We start from the raw sequence: 17677 nt of genomic DNA, 5'->3' as shown, positions 1-17677 counted from the left end.
ATTAATCAGGGGCTGCCACCAACCCTTGGCTGATCCCTGACTCAGGACTTGGTGCAAGCACAGGCATTTCAATCCACATGGCTCATAAAATCAAACTGTGCCTCCAATTACCATTTGCAATGTCCCAGTGTTGCAATTGTTCCTAAGTTCTCGATCTTGATGAATTAAGGAAACAAATATTCTGGTGATTCTGAAATCTCATAAAAACAAAGATTTATAATCACAATTAATATTGAAATCTCAGCCTTCAGAGATCAAAAATGGTGAGACATGTGGTTAAATAAGGATAAACCTGTACAGTGCACTTAAAAACCAGTTGTACCTGGGATGAGAATTTATGAGGCTGTTCTGGAAGAATTCACCAGGCATTTGAACTATTAATGAAATAGAGCAACCCTGAGTTGCTTGAGGGGATGGGGGCAATGAAGAAAAAGAAGAAATCCAAAAATGCTGTGAGGAGTGCTAAATGCATAAATTGGCATATTTGTACCTATTTCCATTCTTTTCATATTTCTGAATTAATTTGGTCTTCATAAAAAAATCATGTGAGCCTCAGAGAAAGCTGCAGAGCATTTCAGGCCACAGCACAGAGTAGAATCATAATCACAGAATAGCCTGGGTTGGAAGGCACCTTAAAGCACATCCAGTCCCACTCCCTGACATGCACAGGGACATCTTCCACTATTCCAGGTTGCCCTAAGCCCTGTCCAGCCTGGCCTTGGACACTTCCAGGGATGGGGCAGCCACAGCTTCTCTGGGCAACCTGTACCAGGGCCTCCCCACCCTCACAGGGAAGGATTTCTTCCTAATATCCAATCTAACCCTATTGAAATCAATCCTCTTGTCCTGTCACTACACTCCCTTATTTTGTCATTCCGAGCACATGGGAGGGACAGGAGCTGTGAGGGGACTGTGCAGCCTGGCTGGTGGCAGGGCCTCTTCATTAGGAGAAGAGGGATGTGTAACGTCTCAGAGTACTTAACTCCAATTAACTGATTAGCTTGAGGAAAAACCCGAGCAAACACAAGGCTGTTTGACTGTTCTGAAATCAAAGACTGCCAGCTGCCTTCTGTTTGGAACACAGACTGTCTGGGGGGTTATTTGGGTGTAGATTTTGAGATGCATGAGGAGGAACTCCTGCATTCAGCCTGGCCAGGGCACCACGTGCTCTGGATTGTGTCCAGGGAAGCTGCTGCACTAAAGTGACAGCAGATCCGTGGGTGCCAAATTCCCACCTTGAGGTGACTTGTGTGCCTGAGGGTGGGGATGTGACTCAAGGGACCTCCCCTGTGTTTTGAAGAGAAGAACTGGAAAAAGAAAGCAAGTGGCTGTCAGAGAGAACTGATGGCTCTGGCATGTAATTGTTAATAATAACAGTAACACCATCTCAGTGCTCATATATGAGGCTTTTCATCTTTAGCTTAAACAACTCCATGTACTAGTCACAATTAGTACTAATATTTCCAAGGAGTAGGACAATTCCATGGCTACATGAAATAATTTGCTCATCAAGCTGTCAGCAGCAGAGCTGAAGGCAAAGCCTCATCTGGCAGCACTAAACCACGTGTCCTTCTTTTGGGGTTGTACCTCTAACCACAAATCCTCTGTGAGGACACACATGAGCTGCCTGTCACTGCTTCTAAATGCGTTTTTCTCCTCTCCCTCCCTTTTTTCCTTTTCCCTCTTGCTGCTCCTCACTGGACTCAATGATACCAGAGGTCTTTTCCAACCGAATTGATTGTGTGATTTTGTGAACAGCCTGTGTGGTTTGGATGAGCCCAGACCTGCACAGTGGATGCACGAGCCCAACCAGCTGAGGATCCCCAGGAGCCTTTGGCCCAGGGTTCGTTGGGGGTGATGGGGACAGGAGTGGCAGCAAGAGGCAGTGACAGGACCAGGGACTGTCACCTCTTCCACTGGTGAGACAGGATCCAAAGGGAGATGTGTCTACCTGCCATGAGCCTGTGCTCCCAGACCCTCAGTATCACAGTTTGTAAGTATTCCAGGCAGAGGCACTGTCAGCAGACACTGCACTCCAGGCATTCAGAACCTGTCAAGATATTTCCTTGCCCCCACTGCGCCTTTCAGCCTCTACTGTGATCTGTGCCTTGCAGGAGGTTTGAGCTGCTTTAGTTAAATACTTTAAACTGTCCATCTCTGCACCAGAACTGAGGCCTTGGCTGAGACTTGGACTGTCAATTTTGCTTCCTGTATTTTTCTATAAAATTTACTATCTTTTTTCATTGATTTACCTCATATGGCATTTTCAGTTTCCTTTTCCAGTGTTCTTTTAACAGCACTATTGATTCTAATGGATGCAATTAATCCTTTTCAAAGGAACACGGTTCCTTTTTAAGATCAAATCAGAACACTGAGCCAAGTTAATTGTCTTAAAAGGTGTGCTTAGGATCAGTGGAGAAAAGTTTTTTTATTGGATCAGATTCTGATTACAGATTTAATGAGACTTGCATGGTATGAGACAGGACAAATCTGGCCTTTAATATTTACAGTCCTTCAATAAATGTTGGCAATTAATATTTAAATAGTAGTAGCGCTATTTATTACCAGAAAACCTTCAGGTACCCTCAAACCTTTAACAAAGGATAGTTTTCCTATAAAAATAATTTTTCACTTTGATAGACAAAAACATAAATAAAATACTAAAAAATACCTTTCTGTGGAGAACATCCATGTTATTTGTCCATGTGTTTTAGAGTTATATAATTTCCATATATATTTCAATTTTCTATACAGGCTACATTAGATTACTGTGATGACAGGGATACAAGATGACCCTGTTATAGCAAAAAGGCCAGAAGAGAGCCTATTCTACCTCTAACTAAATAATTTCTGACAGCCAACATCCACTGCAACGATGCAGCAAGCACTGCTGGCAGGGAAAGAGAAAATAATCCGAGGAAGACAACAATTTCCAAAACATCCTGCTTTGTTGGGAAGCAAACCCACTCAGAGCTCAGAAAATGATGTTCTGGGCAACCAATTAAACCTGTAAACCAGGGGAATTTCAAATGTCCCCACTCACAGAAGTGCTGTAGCATTTCATTACCCGATGCCAGGAGAGCTCCTTGTTTTCCCTCTGACAGTCCCCAGAAGGAAAGTCTTCTAAAGAGGCCAAATCAGGGTTCAGAAGAGATGTTTTTGAGAAGATTCTTGCTGGCCAAAGTCATTAAACCTGCAAAAACCTGCCAGCATAGTCTCTGTCAAACAGTTAAAGTATCACTTCCTTCACTGAATGCCTCTTCAAGTACAAAATAACTTAAATCCACACTTCCCATCCCACATCAGGCTTGCACTGCATTAATTCAGTGCAATAATTCAGCCTTAGAATTAGGACCCTTGATCTCCAGTGTAGTATAAACACTAATCTACATACCAGGTTTTACCTGGACTCACCCCAAACTAGAAAAACAATTCTTTTTGGTGCTTGGTAGCATACTTAAAGTGCTTCTTTCTTGTCTGATTTTCCCCATTTATCTAGGTAAGTATGAGGTTTTATAATGTTGTTTATAAAGATTAATGACAGTAAAGATGCTCTCAAGATATTTTCACTTCCTGTCTCATTTTGCCCAAATACACCCAAGTTAGACCTGTGCTTAAAATACCAGAGACAGGGATCCACTGAAGCCAACAAACCTACTTGTGTAATGAGAGGGCACAAGATAAATGCTTTGATAAAATAGGATTGTTTGTTGGGTTTTTTTTACAATGAAGAAGTTACAACTTGCTGTTCCCCCTGTCCTAGATGGCCATAACTCATCCCATGGCTCAGTTTTGGCTCTGTTTCCTCCTGTGCAGCCTCAGAAAATGGGGCAAGTGAAGCAGCAGGGGAGAGCACTGAGAAATACGTGTTCCAGGGGGGATCTGTATTGCTTGGTAATGCACCAGCAAGGCACAAGGGCCAACAATTTGTGGTTCAGCGAAAGTGTTCATTCCTTTCACTTTTCCTCCCCCTCCTCCACTTCTTCCTGCTACCCCCAGTTAAGGCTCTCAGAGCCATAAATTCAGTTTATGTGTGTTTGAACCCATCACTTGTACGGGCTGATAAACTGGAGCATCATCACTTGCAGATGCAAAAGTCCACCCCCAGAAATGTAGGCTGGGATCTGATATTTGGTACTGCTGTGCAGAATTTTTCCTAATTTCTACTTTATATTGGACATCACTTGAAGTTATTTAGCTGGTGAATCAGCTCCCCACAGCCTTTAGGTACAGAATTTCATGGGTCATTGAGTGACTGTCTTCAGAGAACCTCAGACAAATCATTTCTTTACTGCAATGTGCCTTAGCATGGACAAGGATGTTCAACTCCAAAAAGAAAACGCTGGAAATCAGAACCACACAACTCTATGAGAAGCTGAAATATTTTCTTTCAAATGTGGAGGTTTAGCTATTTTGTTCTTTGCTACACAGCAATAAACACATCCTTTCACATCCTGAGGTTGGGCAACTGCCAAACCCCAAAGATCAGGGTTTAACACAAAGGTGGATCAATGTTAAATATTTCTTGGTTTCAGAAAAAACAGTGCAACCTGAATCCTATGAAAGCTGTTAGTGTCTCTTTTTAGTTTCTCTCCTAAATTAAAACACACAGTTTAGTAACAACACTAAGGTTTTACTCCATTTCGAAAGAGGAGGGATATCCCAGTTAGAAAACAGGCATTTCCCTCCCTCTCAGGCAGCAGCACCCCCAGTCCAGGTTCACTCCTGGCAGGAGCATCACACCAAACAGAGTAAACACTGTGGGAGTTACAAGAAACAGGCTGAGCAGGAAGCCACAGAGATGGAAACAAAATTCTGGGCCTGACTTAAAACTGAATAAATGTGATACAGAAGTGGTAGCTGGAGAATAAGAGGCAGAATCCCAGCGTTAGTGCTTTTACACTCTGTGTTTTGACCACAAGAAGCTTTTTTAAAAACAGATTTTAGGTGGTTTATGATTATCTGAGACTTGTAGAAAAAGTTCTGGAGGAAAATCCCTCATAATTGCAGTCAAAATTCCTATACCTGGGCTTGTGCTATGTGGTCCAAATGCCAAGAGACATATGAGATGGTGTTTTAAAAATTAGGTTCTTGAATTTTTTTTGTGGGGTCTACTGGAGGTATCTGGGAAGGTGGGTGTGTAGGACCACATTTTCCACCATGTACCCACAGGGACACCCCTCAGCTCTCCATGGACAGGCACACAGAGCTGTCTGTCTACCACTAGCTTAGAAAACAACCAGTGTTTTGGAAATCTCTCACAAAAAATGCTGCTCCTCAGCTGGTGAGAAAGCCAAAGATATCAGCAGTGGGAAGGTGCCCAGAAGGAAAGGAGGAATTGGCTTTCCTAAGTCAAAGAAAAAGCTTCTTAACAATTGCATTCCAGTAGAGATCAAAAAAAGCCACTGATAACCTGGATCACATTAATTCCCTGACTTTGGAGATCTCCCTGAGGGAGCACAACACGCTGACTTGGGGCTGAAAGTATCAACACCTTTATTTTTTATCTGAAGGAGACAGAGGGTAAAAGGTGCTTTGAGAAAATATTCTCCTATGCACTGGCAGTTCAATTCCCTGACAGCAGCTCTAGGGAGGGATTGGAGGGTTGGATGCAGGGAGAGCTTTACCCTTCCCCAGTCCTGGTTCACATCCATCCCAGGGTGGCTGAATTATAAAACCTCCCTTTTGTTAGAGATTTCACCCTCCTGGTTTTTCTGTGGCTCTCTGTAGTGCAGAGGAGCATTTTAATGTGTGCAATCCTTAAATGTCAGTGTAATGGAAAGCAGATGAGTCTTTTATGACAGCAATTTTTCACTCGTTTTTCTTGCTAAAACTATGCAGCAGGAATAAAAAAAAGATTTAGATGGTGCAAAGTGTGGTTTAAATCAGACATCACAATAATTCTTGCTTTAGCCACGTGAGCCCCATCAGCATATTAAGGCAGCAGCCTCCTTTCAGAATGCTCTGATGCAAACTTAGAATTCTGAAGTTGAATGAGAATTCCTCATTAGTGTTGCCCAAGCCAAATCAGGCTTTGTTGTGGGCTGAATTATGGGCTGCTGTCCATGTCACAGCACTGTCCTTGAGCTGAGGGACAGTGAATGACCACACAGAAACTCATCCCAGGGCAGAGGAAAAGCAATTTTTGTGCTGTTCCTACTCCCACCTCCCTTCCAGAATTCTGTGTGGCACTTGCAGAGGCTTCCCAGAAGGAGCCCAAGATTTAAGGAGCATTTGAAAGTTAAATAATTTGTAGATGTTACTGTTGTGAAGCCTCTGTTTGCAGAGAGCCAAAAAAAGCTATGCAGATGAAGCTGCACCACTCTACACTTACCCAAAAACCTCTTCAGAAAGTCCAGGAAATGTCAGCTGAGCCAGATAGGCACCAGTTTAGGAAGGTCACAGACTAAGGAGATGTTGTTGTTACAGCTGCTGATGGATGAAGAATCTGAAATTATGAGGAGAGTATAAATCAGCATTTAACAGGTGGACTAAAGTTATTGCAGAGATACAACAAATTTAAGTTAGATGATCCCTTGTCCAAACATTATATTGAAGATGGTAATTTAATGCTCTTTCTTTGAAAATAAATCAAAGTAACTTCATTTTCAAGTGCCATAATTCTTCAGTTTGCATTAGGTTTTGTTATTTAATGTTTTTTATTGAGAAAAAACATATTGAGAAATTTAAATAAGTATCTCCTCCAAGGACATGCAAAAATTGTTTTGTATGAATAAGTAAAAAAATCAACCCAAAACTCACGCATACACTTTTTTTATGTTCATGCAGCAGGAACCCCAGTACACACGTCTTATCTCAAACTGTCAAATGGCATCTGGACACCCAATGTGAAGGTTACCAATATCTGAATCTCTGGGTATCAACTCTGACTGCATAAGTAGATGAAATATATTTTCTTTGCACCCTTTTGAAAACTTTTCAAACAGTGTGGTGCTTTATCACACTGTTATTCAACTGTATTATAGTAAAGCCTTTAGATATTTCTCCTGTCAGGCTGAGGCAGCACAGAACTCTAAAGCAAAATTATAAGTAATATCATTAAAAGAAAAAAACCATACAAGTCAAAGGAAAAAAAGGCAAAACCCTTCAGCAGGCCAGACAGTGACTTGTGAGATCATCTGAAATGCTTTTCTTCTGTCTGGACTAAGGATCTGCTCTTCTGGTGGAGGTGAGAACAACTCCCTTTGCTGAGTGCCACGGGAGAGAGCTTCAGCTGTACCCTTTACCCTTCCAAAGACCTCTTCTTGCTCATCACAACAGATGAGATGCACAAGGTAGACAGAATTGTCACCATTTTGGCATCTAAACTCACATTTCCTTTTTCAAAAGTGTATGGAATATGCCTTGAGTAGTTACATTCATTATCAGTAATAATGGGAAATGGCTCTCAAATCATCAGCAACCTTTTCAAATCCAACTCTCAGACTGAGACTGAACCAAACCCAGTGACCCCCAAGTATCTGCATTAAGGGGCCTTAAATGATTCCCCAGCTGTTCAACACCAGCTCCAGATTTCTGGCTGTTCCAAAGCCAGGCTGCTTTGGCCAAGGAACACAACCTCAGACTAAAGCTGAACTTGTGGATGTTTAACATCTGTTACAACTAGACCCGACCTGGTAATAAGCTGTTCAGGCATTGTCCTTCTGAGCTCATCTGGCTTTGATCAAAGCACACCAGACTACTCTGCAGGAGATGCCTGGTCTGCCTGAGACAAAGTCAGAGGCAACTAATGCTGATTAAAGTGTGTCTCCTGGATCTACCACTGGGGAGAACCATCTCCCCAGGATTCAGAGGGACACCCAAGCATCTGTAACATAAGAAGTCTGGGTTTTGTTCTCTTCTGACCTGGTCACACTTGCCACTGCTGCTTGGGCAGTAAACTACCCATGAAGGGCTTCTGCTACAGATTTCATCCCTGCCACACAAATACTGCGTTCAGACAGATCCATAAACACTGTAGGCCTAGAAAATATATCTTCAGATTTCAAATATGTTCTGAAATAAAAGCGAGAGGATCAGGATTTGATCCCAGCTATTTCCAACCCGACTTTTCACCCAGGCTCTCCTGAGATCTCACCATGCAGACCACTCGTGTTTCCAAGGTTTCCTGTCTTTTCAGCAGTGTACATTGAAATAACACAAAAATCATCCTTAGCTTTACCATGGGCCCAGAAAGAAATTTGTCAGGAAGCTACAATCTTTGAGAAGGACCAGACAGGAGCTGCTTTGTCCATGCACTGCCCGAGGGAGAACCTGCTCGGATGCCTCTTCCTGGCAACATTCCCATCCTGCCACCCAGGGACAAGAAGTGTTTAGCAGCCAGTGTGCAGGTCTTTCCCTGCCTCTGGGCTCATAGACAGAGAAATTACATTCTAATAACAGCAATCTGTCCTTCTAATGGTCTGCACTGGAGCTGGATGGCAGACCCCAAGGCAGCAGAGCAGTGTGTGCATCCAGCACTGGTGGGGGCGAGGATGCTGTCATGGGAGCAGGGGGTGATCCCAGTGCTCAGCCATGCAGAGAACACACTCACAGTGACAGAGCTGCCCAAGTGAAATCACCTGTCTGCCCAGGACCCCTTAACCCCCAGTGTGGGACCATGGAGATGCTGCGGCCTCGCGGGTCCCACACACACCTGAGCACATCTTGTGGCTCTGCCACACATAAAAGCTGTGGTTTAGATTCACAGCTCAGCAAGGGGATCCTCAGACTTTTGGAACGAGGTCACTGGATGTGGATGGACTCTATTCTTCATACTGGACTTAACTAACTCCAGGCCTGGCTTTCTGCTGTCACCACCCACAGGTGTTCAAAGCCTCATGCTGAGGTGGCCAAAAGGGGTTGTTCCTCAGCAGGTTTCCCCTAAGACCTGCCACTTTTCTTGTTAACCAGTTGCTAAATAAAACTCACACTTTCTTATGCTCTGTTTACTCAAGAGAGCTACTGAAACCACTTCAGGAGGTTGGTTTAACTCCTTAGGTAATCTCCTAAGCAGTTGTAATTAAAAATCTGCTTGTAACTGAACAAATGAGCATCAATACTTCACACCTGGAGGGAGAGCAGGACTTCTCTATTGCTTGATAATTTGAAGATGGCTGATAAAAAAATGTCAGAAAGTTGAATAGATGATCTGTCCAACATAGCAAATTTTTAATTCACCCTGCCTTGTTTATGACTCAGATCTTTACAGCGCTGAGCCACTGAAAGCTGCAGCATTATTCAGCTGCACAATTGGAACAAAGCAGCAAACAGTTCAAATTAATTCCGTATAAAGGCAGAACAAATTGTATCATTTGCAATGCAAATGTGATTTCAAGCTTCATTAGCATCTTCTTTAAGGTCTAGTGCCTCAGTAGTAGGATAGAGTGATGCTTCCCAATCTCCAAGACTGTGCCAAACACTCTGCCACTCCTTAGTTCCTTCTGTCAGGGAAGAAAACAGAGGAACACAACAAGCATCAAAAACTGACAGTGGTAACAGAACTTGTTTTGCTCCAATTTGGAACTAAATCCAAAGGGCCAGCTTTTATTTTAGCAGGGTAAATTCCTGATGCACTCAAACATTGCCATTTATCCTGCCTTTGCTTAAATACCTTCACATCACAGCAGTGAACTTGGTACGATAAAACTTGGTATTAATTTCCTCAAAAACAACCCCGATCCCTATGAGCTTCCCCTTAGTCTAAGGAGTGAAAATGAAATCAGACTGTGAGATAAAACCTTTGTACAAATGGAGATGTGAGATAAGAGCTCCAGAATTTTACTGCTCCCACCATGTTCTGCTTTCCTCCTGTGCATCCCTTGTGACTCCATGGGAGGATATTCAATGACTATATATCACCTGTTTAATATTAAGTACATTTAATGGAAGATATGGGAACAAACCACCCACAGATAGTTCAAAACCACAGTATTAGAGGTGTTTAAAGACCACTTACAGAGGAAACTATGCTGGTTAAATTTGTTTGTGGGTTCAAGCTGATATGATTACAGCAGCATAGCCTTCCACGAGGGTAACTGCTGTATAAACCTCCAAGGAATAGGGATATTTTCGTGGACTTGTTTAACTTTATTTGCACTACTGGAGAAGTCTTCCCTTGCAAGCAAGCCCCCAAAGGGGGATGAAGGGTCTGGGAATGCCAGTGTTCTGATGGAGTGGCCACGAGGGGTCTGAACCTCCCTCAGTCAAATGTGATAAAATGCAAATGAAAACATGCCCAAACTGTGCACACAGGCTGGATACATAGATGCATATGCTAAATTTAGGAAATGCAAATACACATCTGATTCATCTGCCCAATGACTGCCAGTGCAGGAATAGATCAGTTAATTGGCTCAGGCCAGAGCAGCCAAAACACCAACTGTTGACCATGTCCAGTCACCAGCTGGGTGAACAACTGAATAAACACCTTCTTTCAATGCAGGCTCTGGCTATTGAAACAGAAAGCTGAATTTCTGGTGCTGTTTTCTGTCTTAAACCAGTTTTTCCTTAGGATCATGGAACAACAGTGTGCCAAGGTTGAGCACGGGGCTGGTGAGAGCCCATCTGGCACCGGGGAGTCTTGAGTTAAACTGAGTGCAAATAATGTGTCTGTCAGGAGTCAGACACTGCCAGGAAGGGAGGGGTGACAATCCAGCTCTGCCAGGATGGCTGGGGGGTAGCACAACGATGCCATCAGCTGCCCAGCCAGGACAGAAGCACCTTCAGTCAGGCTGAAGCACACAGATAAAATGCTGGTTGCAGAAACCACAGAAGCACTTCTGAGAGAACGCAAAACTCTGAACAGAGAAATAAACCCCAGATTACAGGTACAGATAAATATGTGCCCTTACTTGGTGTGTTGGACTCAGGGCTGGAGTTCAGCCACTCTGGGAGCTGATGTGTCCCCTTTCAACCATCCACTCTTTGGAAAAGTGACCTGTGAGGTTTTTTTCTGTGTGAAAAACTGAGCAGGTTGTGTGGTGAGTGGCAGAGACCTGGGGTGTGAGGGTGCTGTGGATGCACAGCAGCCACTCACTGCTCCCTCACAGCCCTCTTTAAATCCTGCTCTGACAGTGGTAGAGCAGAACAGCCTTACTCAGCTCCTGTTTTGCTCCTTGAGTCATATCTCTTTATTTTACTGACAAAGGCAAGTTTTCCACCTTCTCAGCACTGCAGAACCAATCCAGGGAGCAGATTCCCCTGCATCCATCATGAAGATACAGCACAGCTCTTGCTGCCAGAAGCCTTTTCTAAAGAATGACAGATACAGACAAATAAATACCAACTGGTGGAAATATAAAGTTCTGGTGTCTTATCTGAGACTTGACTTTTACCTTCTCATTTGAGATGTCTCCTTTAAACCAACAAGAGGCCTCCCAAAGCTGCACACATGCCATTGCTCTAAAAACTTCTATAATCATATCTTGTGAACAAATATGAGTCATGAACAAAATCCTGAAAGCAAGAAAAGGCTTCAAAATTAATCCACATAGTCATCACATTACCTTCAGTGCTACCTAAATTCTTCCTGTAACTCACTTTGGCATTTTATAGATGAAGATAAGGGACACCCAGAGTCCAACTGGCCAAGCTGCCTTAGGCTACAGTGGGGAGATATGGGAGGAGAAAAGCAAAACAGTACTGAAGATCAGTTGAAAATGCTCCAGTGACCTGGCAGTAGGAGAGGTGGAGAAAGCAGGGAAAACTGAATATTTTTTTTTTCCAGAAAATGTTTGAAACTGAAGCACCCAAAGGGTCTGTGGGAAGTGGGGGTGTGAGGAGCTAAATCTTCTGCCTCTGGCATTTCCATTTATTTGTCCAAGCCCAGAGCCCCTGAGGGTCTGCAGGGCTGTGGTTACAAACTCAGCCATGGGTGTTTGCAGGGCTCTGGCACAGCCACTGTAGGAGCCTCTGTACAAGAAACAGCCACTGCCCTTCCCTCCCTGGGTCAGGACAGATCATCTTCTCCTTAAAGCCAAGCCAGCTTTGGGTCCTGGGCCCAGGAATATCGTACAGCAGAGTCAGAACAAAGAAATGGCAGAAGCCAGAAGGACAGAGGCCAGAAATGTGTCACTTTGGGAGTTTTTGGCTGCAACAGAAGGTGGTAAGAGGGGAGAGCCCTGGGAGATTGAGCTGACCCCAGCAAAGCCCAGTGTCCACAGGCAGCAGACAAGGAAAGGACAGGGGAATTGTTTATATTGTAAAACCACAGTTCTGGACGTGAGAGGGTGAAAGGCCTGCAGCTAATATGGGAGAAAATTGAGATTCAGTAGGTGCTGCTGCAGCACAGACACCTTGCAGTGCTTTTCTGACAGAAAACAAGGTCTCTCATCCATCACTTCCAACTTGCAGAAAGTATCAGTGTTAACACGCTCCAATGCTCCACAAAGTCCCATGGAAACAGGTCACAATTTTCTTGTCAGATCATACCTAAAAGGCATTATACATATATTTATTTCCATCTGTTATATAGACTTCATCACCATAGTAACTTATCCTTCTGTTAATGCCACACAATATCTTCCTGTATTCCAGAGAGGCAAAATACAGTCTTCTGTTGTCAGCACTCAAGGTTACTGCACCATTTTCACAAGTGATTCCAAGAGCTCACCATGGCTTGCCAAATTCTGCTGCCTGCTGAGTACTTTGGCCTGGGGTAGGAGTGGGAAGAGGAGCTCCCCTGCAACAGGGCATCGGAAATAACTGGAGCACAGAAAAGAGCACTATTAATCCTTGCATTCTCTGCCATCTCTTGCCAAATCAACTGCTCCGAATATTGGATTTTTTTCTAATCCTTAAACTAAAAAAAAAAAAAAAAAAAAAAAGCAGGAGAAAGAATCTGAGTCCAAAGAGGCTGCAGGCACCATTTGCCGCATATAATCACTGAAAGCTGTAGTGCTGTGAATATATTTTTGATTATATTTCAGTTCTTCATTATTAAAAATGGGCTGCAGTTGATTCATAGTTTTGCTGCAATCAGCTGAAACTCAATTACCATCCAGTACAAACCACTCCTAAGGCAGATCTCAAGCTGCCAGGAAGAAATACCACTGTATACCCGTGCTCCTTTCCCCGGTGGCAAACACAGCTCATTTATTTAGGCAGTTTGGGAATTTTCTACAAACCTTTGAACTAACAGAAAAACTACATAGTGGAGCCGGATTTTTCTTCTCAGGGAACTTTAATTTGATGTTGACCATGGCACTATATTCCAGTATCACCAGAGCACAAATCTTTCAATGGAAGGAGGGAACTTGCCCCTGGGGTCCCGCAGAACCACCCACACGGCCCTGCCCACACCCTCCTGCCCCCCACCGATCCAAATCCTCATCTCTCCTGGCTTTCTTTCCTCCTTCAAGTCAAACCTGTTCTCACAAGCCCACCAGTCCTCATTAGACACACCATGGGGGATCAGCAGGTTGGGGAACGACGTTTATATTTTTGCCAGACGTTCAGCACGAGCAGCAGGAGCAATAATGGCCTGTCACTCTTCCCATCCCTTTTCCCTTTCCCTCCCTCCCTCCAACCTGTCACTTTGCTTTGGAATTGCCCACGCAAAGAACTAGGAAATTACTTTCATTTTCCCTGAATATTAGACAATTTCTCTGTGCTTGTACCTTTGGTGGATTATTCCTACAGAGTTACAGCCCAAAAGGGTGTTGGTGAAGTTTTATGAAGAGTGTCGCAGGAATCCACAAATTATTACACCAGTGCTGTGTTCTACCTCTAATTATAGGCAATTTGCATCCACTGCATTTATATATTTATGCCAAAATGCACATTATGAAAGAAGATAGATTTGTGCATCAGCTCAAGTTCAGGATGCAGCATAGAGCAGCACAGGGAAGAGGGAACAGCAGAACAGGTTTATTAGGAAAGGGGCAGGAGAGAAATAGAGCCACAGTCTTCATGTTCATGTCCTTCTTCAGAGGTTGTCAGTGAAATCATATCTCCATTGGCAACATCACAGTCGTCTCCACAGCAACAAATGTGATGCTGCAGAACACTGAAATGTCTATTTTTAAAAAGGTAGGAGGAAAACACAAATGTGGAGCATGTAGGGGTTGAACAGCCACACAAGTCTAATGACTATAATGGGAGGTGCATAAAAATACTCCCTGAAAGAGAAGTTGAGCAAATGGGAGGTGCATAAAAATACTCCCTGAAAGAGAAGTTGAGCAAAATCAGCTTCTGAAAATTTCTTCAAGAGTAACATCTCCTGGAACCCTTCGACATCTCATGGGTGAAGACAGTGAAGAAGTCACAGAGGCAGCAGAATTCCCCCTGAGCTGGTATCCCTGTCTCTCTGCTAGGATGCTCCCCAGCCCATGGAGCCAAGTGAGGGAGGTGCCAGGAGAGGTTCTGCACAGCCAGGAAGGAGATCCCCATGTGTGGGACTGGCAGAGTGAGAGGGACCAGCTGATGGAAGGACAAGCCAGTGTTTTACGCTGGGCTAAGTGCAATTACTTAAAAGAGAAAGACAACTTCTTTAGGTCCATAAAAGGACCTGAAAAGGATTTGCAACCATAAAACATAAGGGGATTAAATTGAAAGGGAGTTTATTCTCCAAGTCTGATCCAGATGTAGCCAAAAGGCTGTAAGAAGCATTGCCTTTAGGTTCCTTCAGCTGTTGCTAAAACTCCTAGGAAATTTCTGCTATGATTTGTATCATCCAAGGTTACAAAAACCTCTTCAGGTTAGCAGTTCTGAGAAATGTTTCTGACATTTTGGACTGAAATCTTAAAGAAGAAGAACTCAAATGTAAGGGTGTGTGAATCCAAAATCTCATTGACTGGCCTTGTCCTAAACCTTTCTGTTCAGGTCAGGATTCTTGAGCGACCGAGATCACCTCCTCCTTAGCAGAGAGTGGAATACTTGAGAGAAAAGACCCCCTCTATCCATCCTTGAGGAAACAGTCTTGGTTTAAAACATGAGCTGCAAGGACCATGGTTGCACTGAATTCTTCCATTTCTGAGACAATTCTCTTGAGGAGATTTTTTGTCACAAGATGCAGTAGGGCTTCCCAGAAAAGGGGGAGATGGATGGATCCTCTTCTCCTCTATTCTCCCCTCTGCCAGTCCTGGACTCTAAATAACACCCTGTCTCGTGCACAAAGAGAGCAATGTAACCCTGATAGCCAGGAGGTTTGTTGCCAGGTAGCACAGGTCCTTCATACACTGACAACCTGTACTAAGATATCAGGAAAAGGTCCTTCCCCCAGAGGGTGGTTGGACACTGAACAGGTTCCCCAGGGAGTGGTCACAGCCCCAAGGCTGCCAGAGCTCCAGGAGTGTTTGGACAATGCTCTCAGGGACAGGGTGGGACTGTTGGGGTGTCCTGTGCAGGGCCAGGAGTTGGACTGGATGATTCTTGTGGGTCCCTTCCAGCTCAGAAGATTCCATGATTCTGTGATACTTACCAAAAACCCCAAAATAAGAGTGTGGAGTAAGAACAGATTTGGACAAATGAACCATGCTGACCTGTGGTGCCTCCAAATCCCTTCTGGCCAACACTGCTATTGCCCACCTTGGTGAATTACAAATTGTAATCAAATTTGTGCAAAACAGAACTCTGAAAAGATGAAAAGGCTATGTTTAAACTTCGTATAGGAAGTATAGTGCTGTAAATATTTTTAATTGGTGCTGTGAGTTATGTTCTATGCAGCTTTTGCTGTGCACTGGGTATGTTTGGAGATCAGTAGTTTATCACGAGCTGGCTGATGGTTTCCACTGAATGCACACTAACAAGAACCAGGATATGAGAGTACCATAAATAGTGTAGTATAGGTGGGAATACTTTTCACTGCACAAATAATATATCCTTCTTCAAAATGAGTCTCTCTCCTCTGGAATGACAACAGAATTTGATTGTCTTCAGTCTATTTGGGAAAAAACCCGACCCTCAGAAAATGCCAGTTTCTCAAAAAACAGAGCAATGTATCAATTTTTGTAAAGGTATCACCTGGAAACATTTTATACCCTGGGAGGACTTGCAGAGAATACAGGATGTGGGAAATGTTTGCTCTGCAGGTCAGGGGTGTCTGGACACAGATCTAGATTCCTTTTCTCTCTAGATCAACCTAGAAGAGTACCCATGCTCTGGGAAGAGCAGGTGGGCCTTCCTCAAAGCTTTGGAGGGATTTTAGCCTCACCTCCAGCACAGCTCAAATATTTTTTTAAGCCACAGCGAAAATATTTTTTCAGGACGGGAAATTGATTTCCTTCCCAACTCGGTTTTTAAGCAACAAGTCAGAACAAACCCACCTACTGTTTCCTTCATGCTCTTAGAGGTTTGTCTTCCTCTGCCTCTTCTAATAATCGAAATTCAGATTGCATGGCAAGTGAGGCAAGGGCACAGGACTGCTCTGCTCTCTGCAACAGCACATCCAGCTGCCTGCAGGGAGAGAGCAGGGCAGTAGCAAAGCTCAACCAGCCCTGGTCCCTCTCATGGTGATTCCAGAAGGCCATGAATCCCACCCAAACCAGGCCCACGGGCACCCAAGTGGATGCCTGGCGGTGGCCCATCCACACTAGAGGGATCTCTCTGCATTCAGAGCTGGGCATTAAATTTTGAAAAAAAATCTGATCCCAAAATGTCAGATCTCTACGAACTAGGAAAAAAGAAAAAAACTCATCTATCTAAGAAAGCCAGGTTTGGGGAACAAAGCTGAGCCTTGACCTTCAGGTGACACCAGTGGAAGCCCGGGAAGTTGTTAAATGTGCTTAAATTCCTGTAGAAGGAAAGATGAATTCTCTCTGCAAAATATTTTCAATAACTCTTAAATGCCAGAAGAACGAAACTACTCTGCTGAAAACCAAGGTACTCTTAGCATTTCTCTCATTTCTGTGTTTATAACATCACACTTTCAGGTAGAGCTGATTCTCCCTTCCTGACAATAGATATTTAGAGGTCTACATTCCTCCTATTGACATAAATTTATCTCTTATTTTTCTGTTGATAACAGAACATTAGCACACACCAGTGCAATTAATATTTTACTATTTTCCTATCTCATAAAGTATAGAAATTTAAATCACCAAGGAATTAGAGGAATGAAAGGAGCATTATGTTAAAACAGCTACACAATGTGGTTTGCCTCGTGTAATGGGACATGTTTAATGCAGTTTTACACAGCAGCCTTTCATCATTTACATTTGCCTCTGGCTTAATAAGCTGTGTCATTCTGTTTAGGTTTGCTACAGTTGGATATAAATGGTTCCCAGGCAGCATCCTCAGGAATCACACCTGGAACATGGCAATTGGCAACCAGCATTTTAATATATCACTTGTGTGCTTCTGCCTCTCTGCCTTAAGGTTTAATATTTTATTTAGGAGGATGTCAAGCACTTCCATTAAACTTGATGGCCAGCCATGATACCAGACAATGTAAATGATGGAAAGTCTGAGCCTCCTCACTTGGAACAACATCTTGTTCCAGGAGTCATCACACTGGTGAGGATACACACACTCTCCTGGGTCCTGGAGGAGATAAAACAGGGTCTCTGACATCTATTTTGTTGTTATTAAAACACCTAAATGTCCTTCTCCACGAAGATAATGAAGTAAAAGGCTCCAACAGGGCTGGGAACTCAACCCCAGTGTTCCAGGGGTTTTGGGTATGAACAGGAAAGAGCAGAGATACGTTCTGGGAGATGGTTCATCATGGAAGTCACAT

At 43.5% G+C, this 17677-nt stretch overlaps 1 long non-coding RNA gene across 1 annotated transcript in view; it reads right to left on the bottom strand.

The window, feature by feature from the left end:
- LOC116795449 overlaps window positions 1–17677 on the bottom strand; it is a 109441-nt gene that overhangs the window by 20027 nt on the left and 71737 nt on the right. Inside the window, exon 3 of the long non-coding RNA XR_004360060.1 lies at window positions 6335–6448. This is a non-coding gene — a long non-coding RNA (uncharacterized LOC116795449). The remainder of the gene's footprint in view (window positions 1–6334; window positions 6449–17677) is intronic.

The sequence above is a fragment of the Chiroxiphia lanceolata genome, chromosome 17 (genome assembly GCF_009829145.1).
Source record: "Chiroxiphia lanceolata isolate bChiLan1 chromosome 17, bChiLan1.pri, whole genome shotgun sequence".
Taxonomy (NCBI): Eukaryota; Metazoa; Chordata; class Aves; order Passeriformes; family Pipridae; genus Chiroxiphia; species Chiroxiphia lanceolata.
The sequence above is the reverse complement of the archived record's forward strand: the minus strand, read 5'-3'. Positions and strand labels throughout refer to the sequence as shown.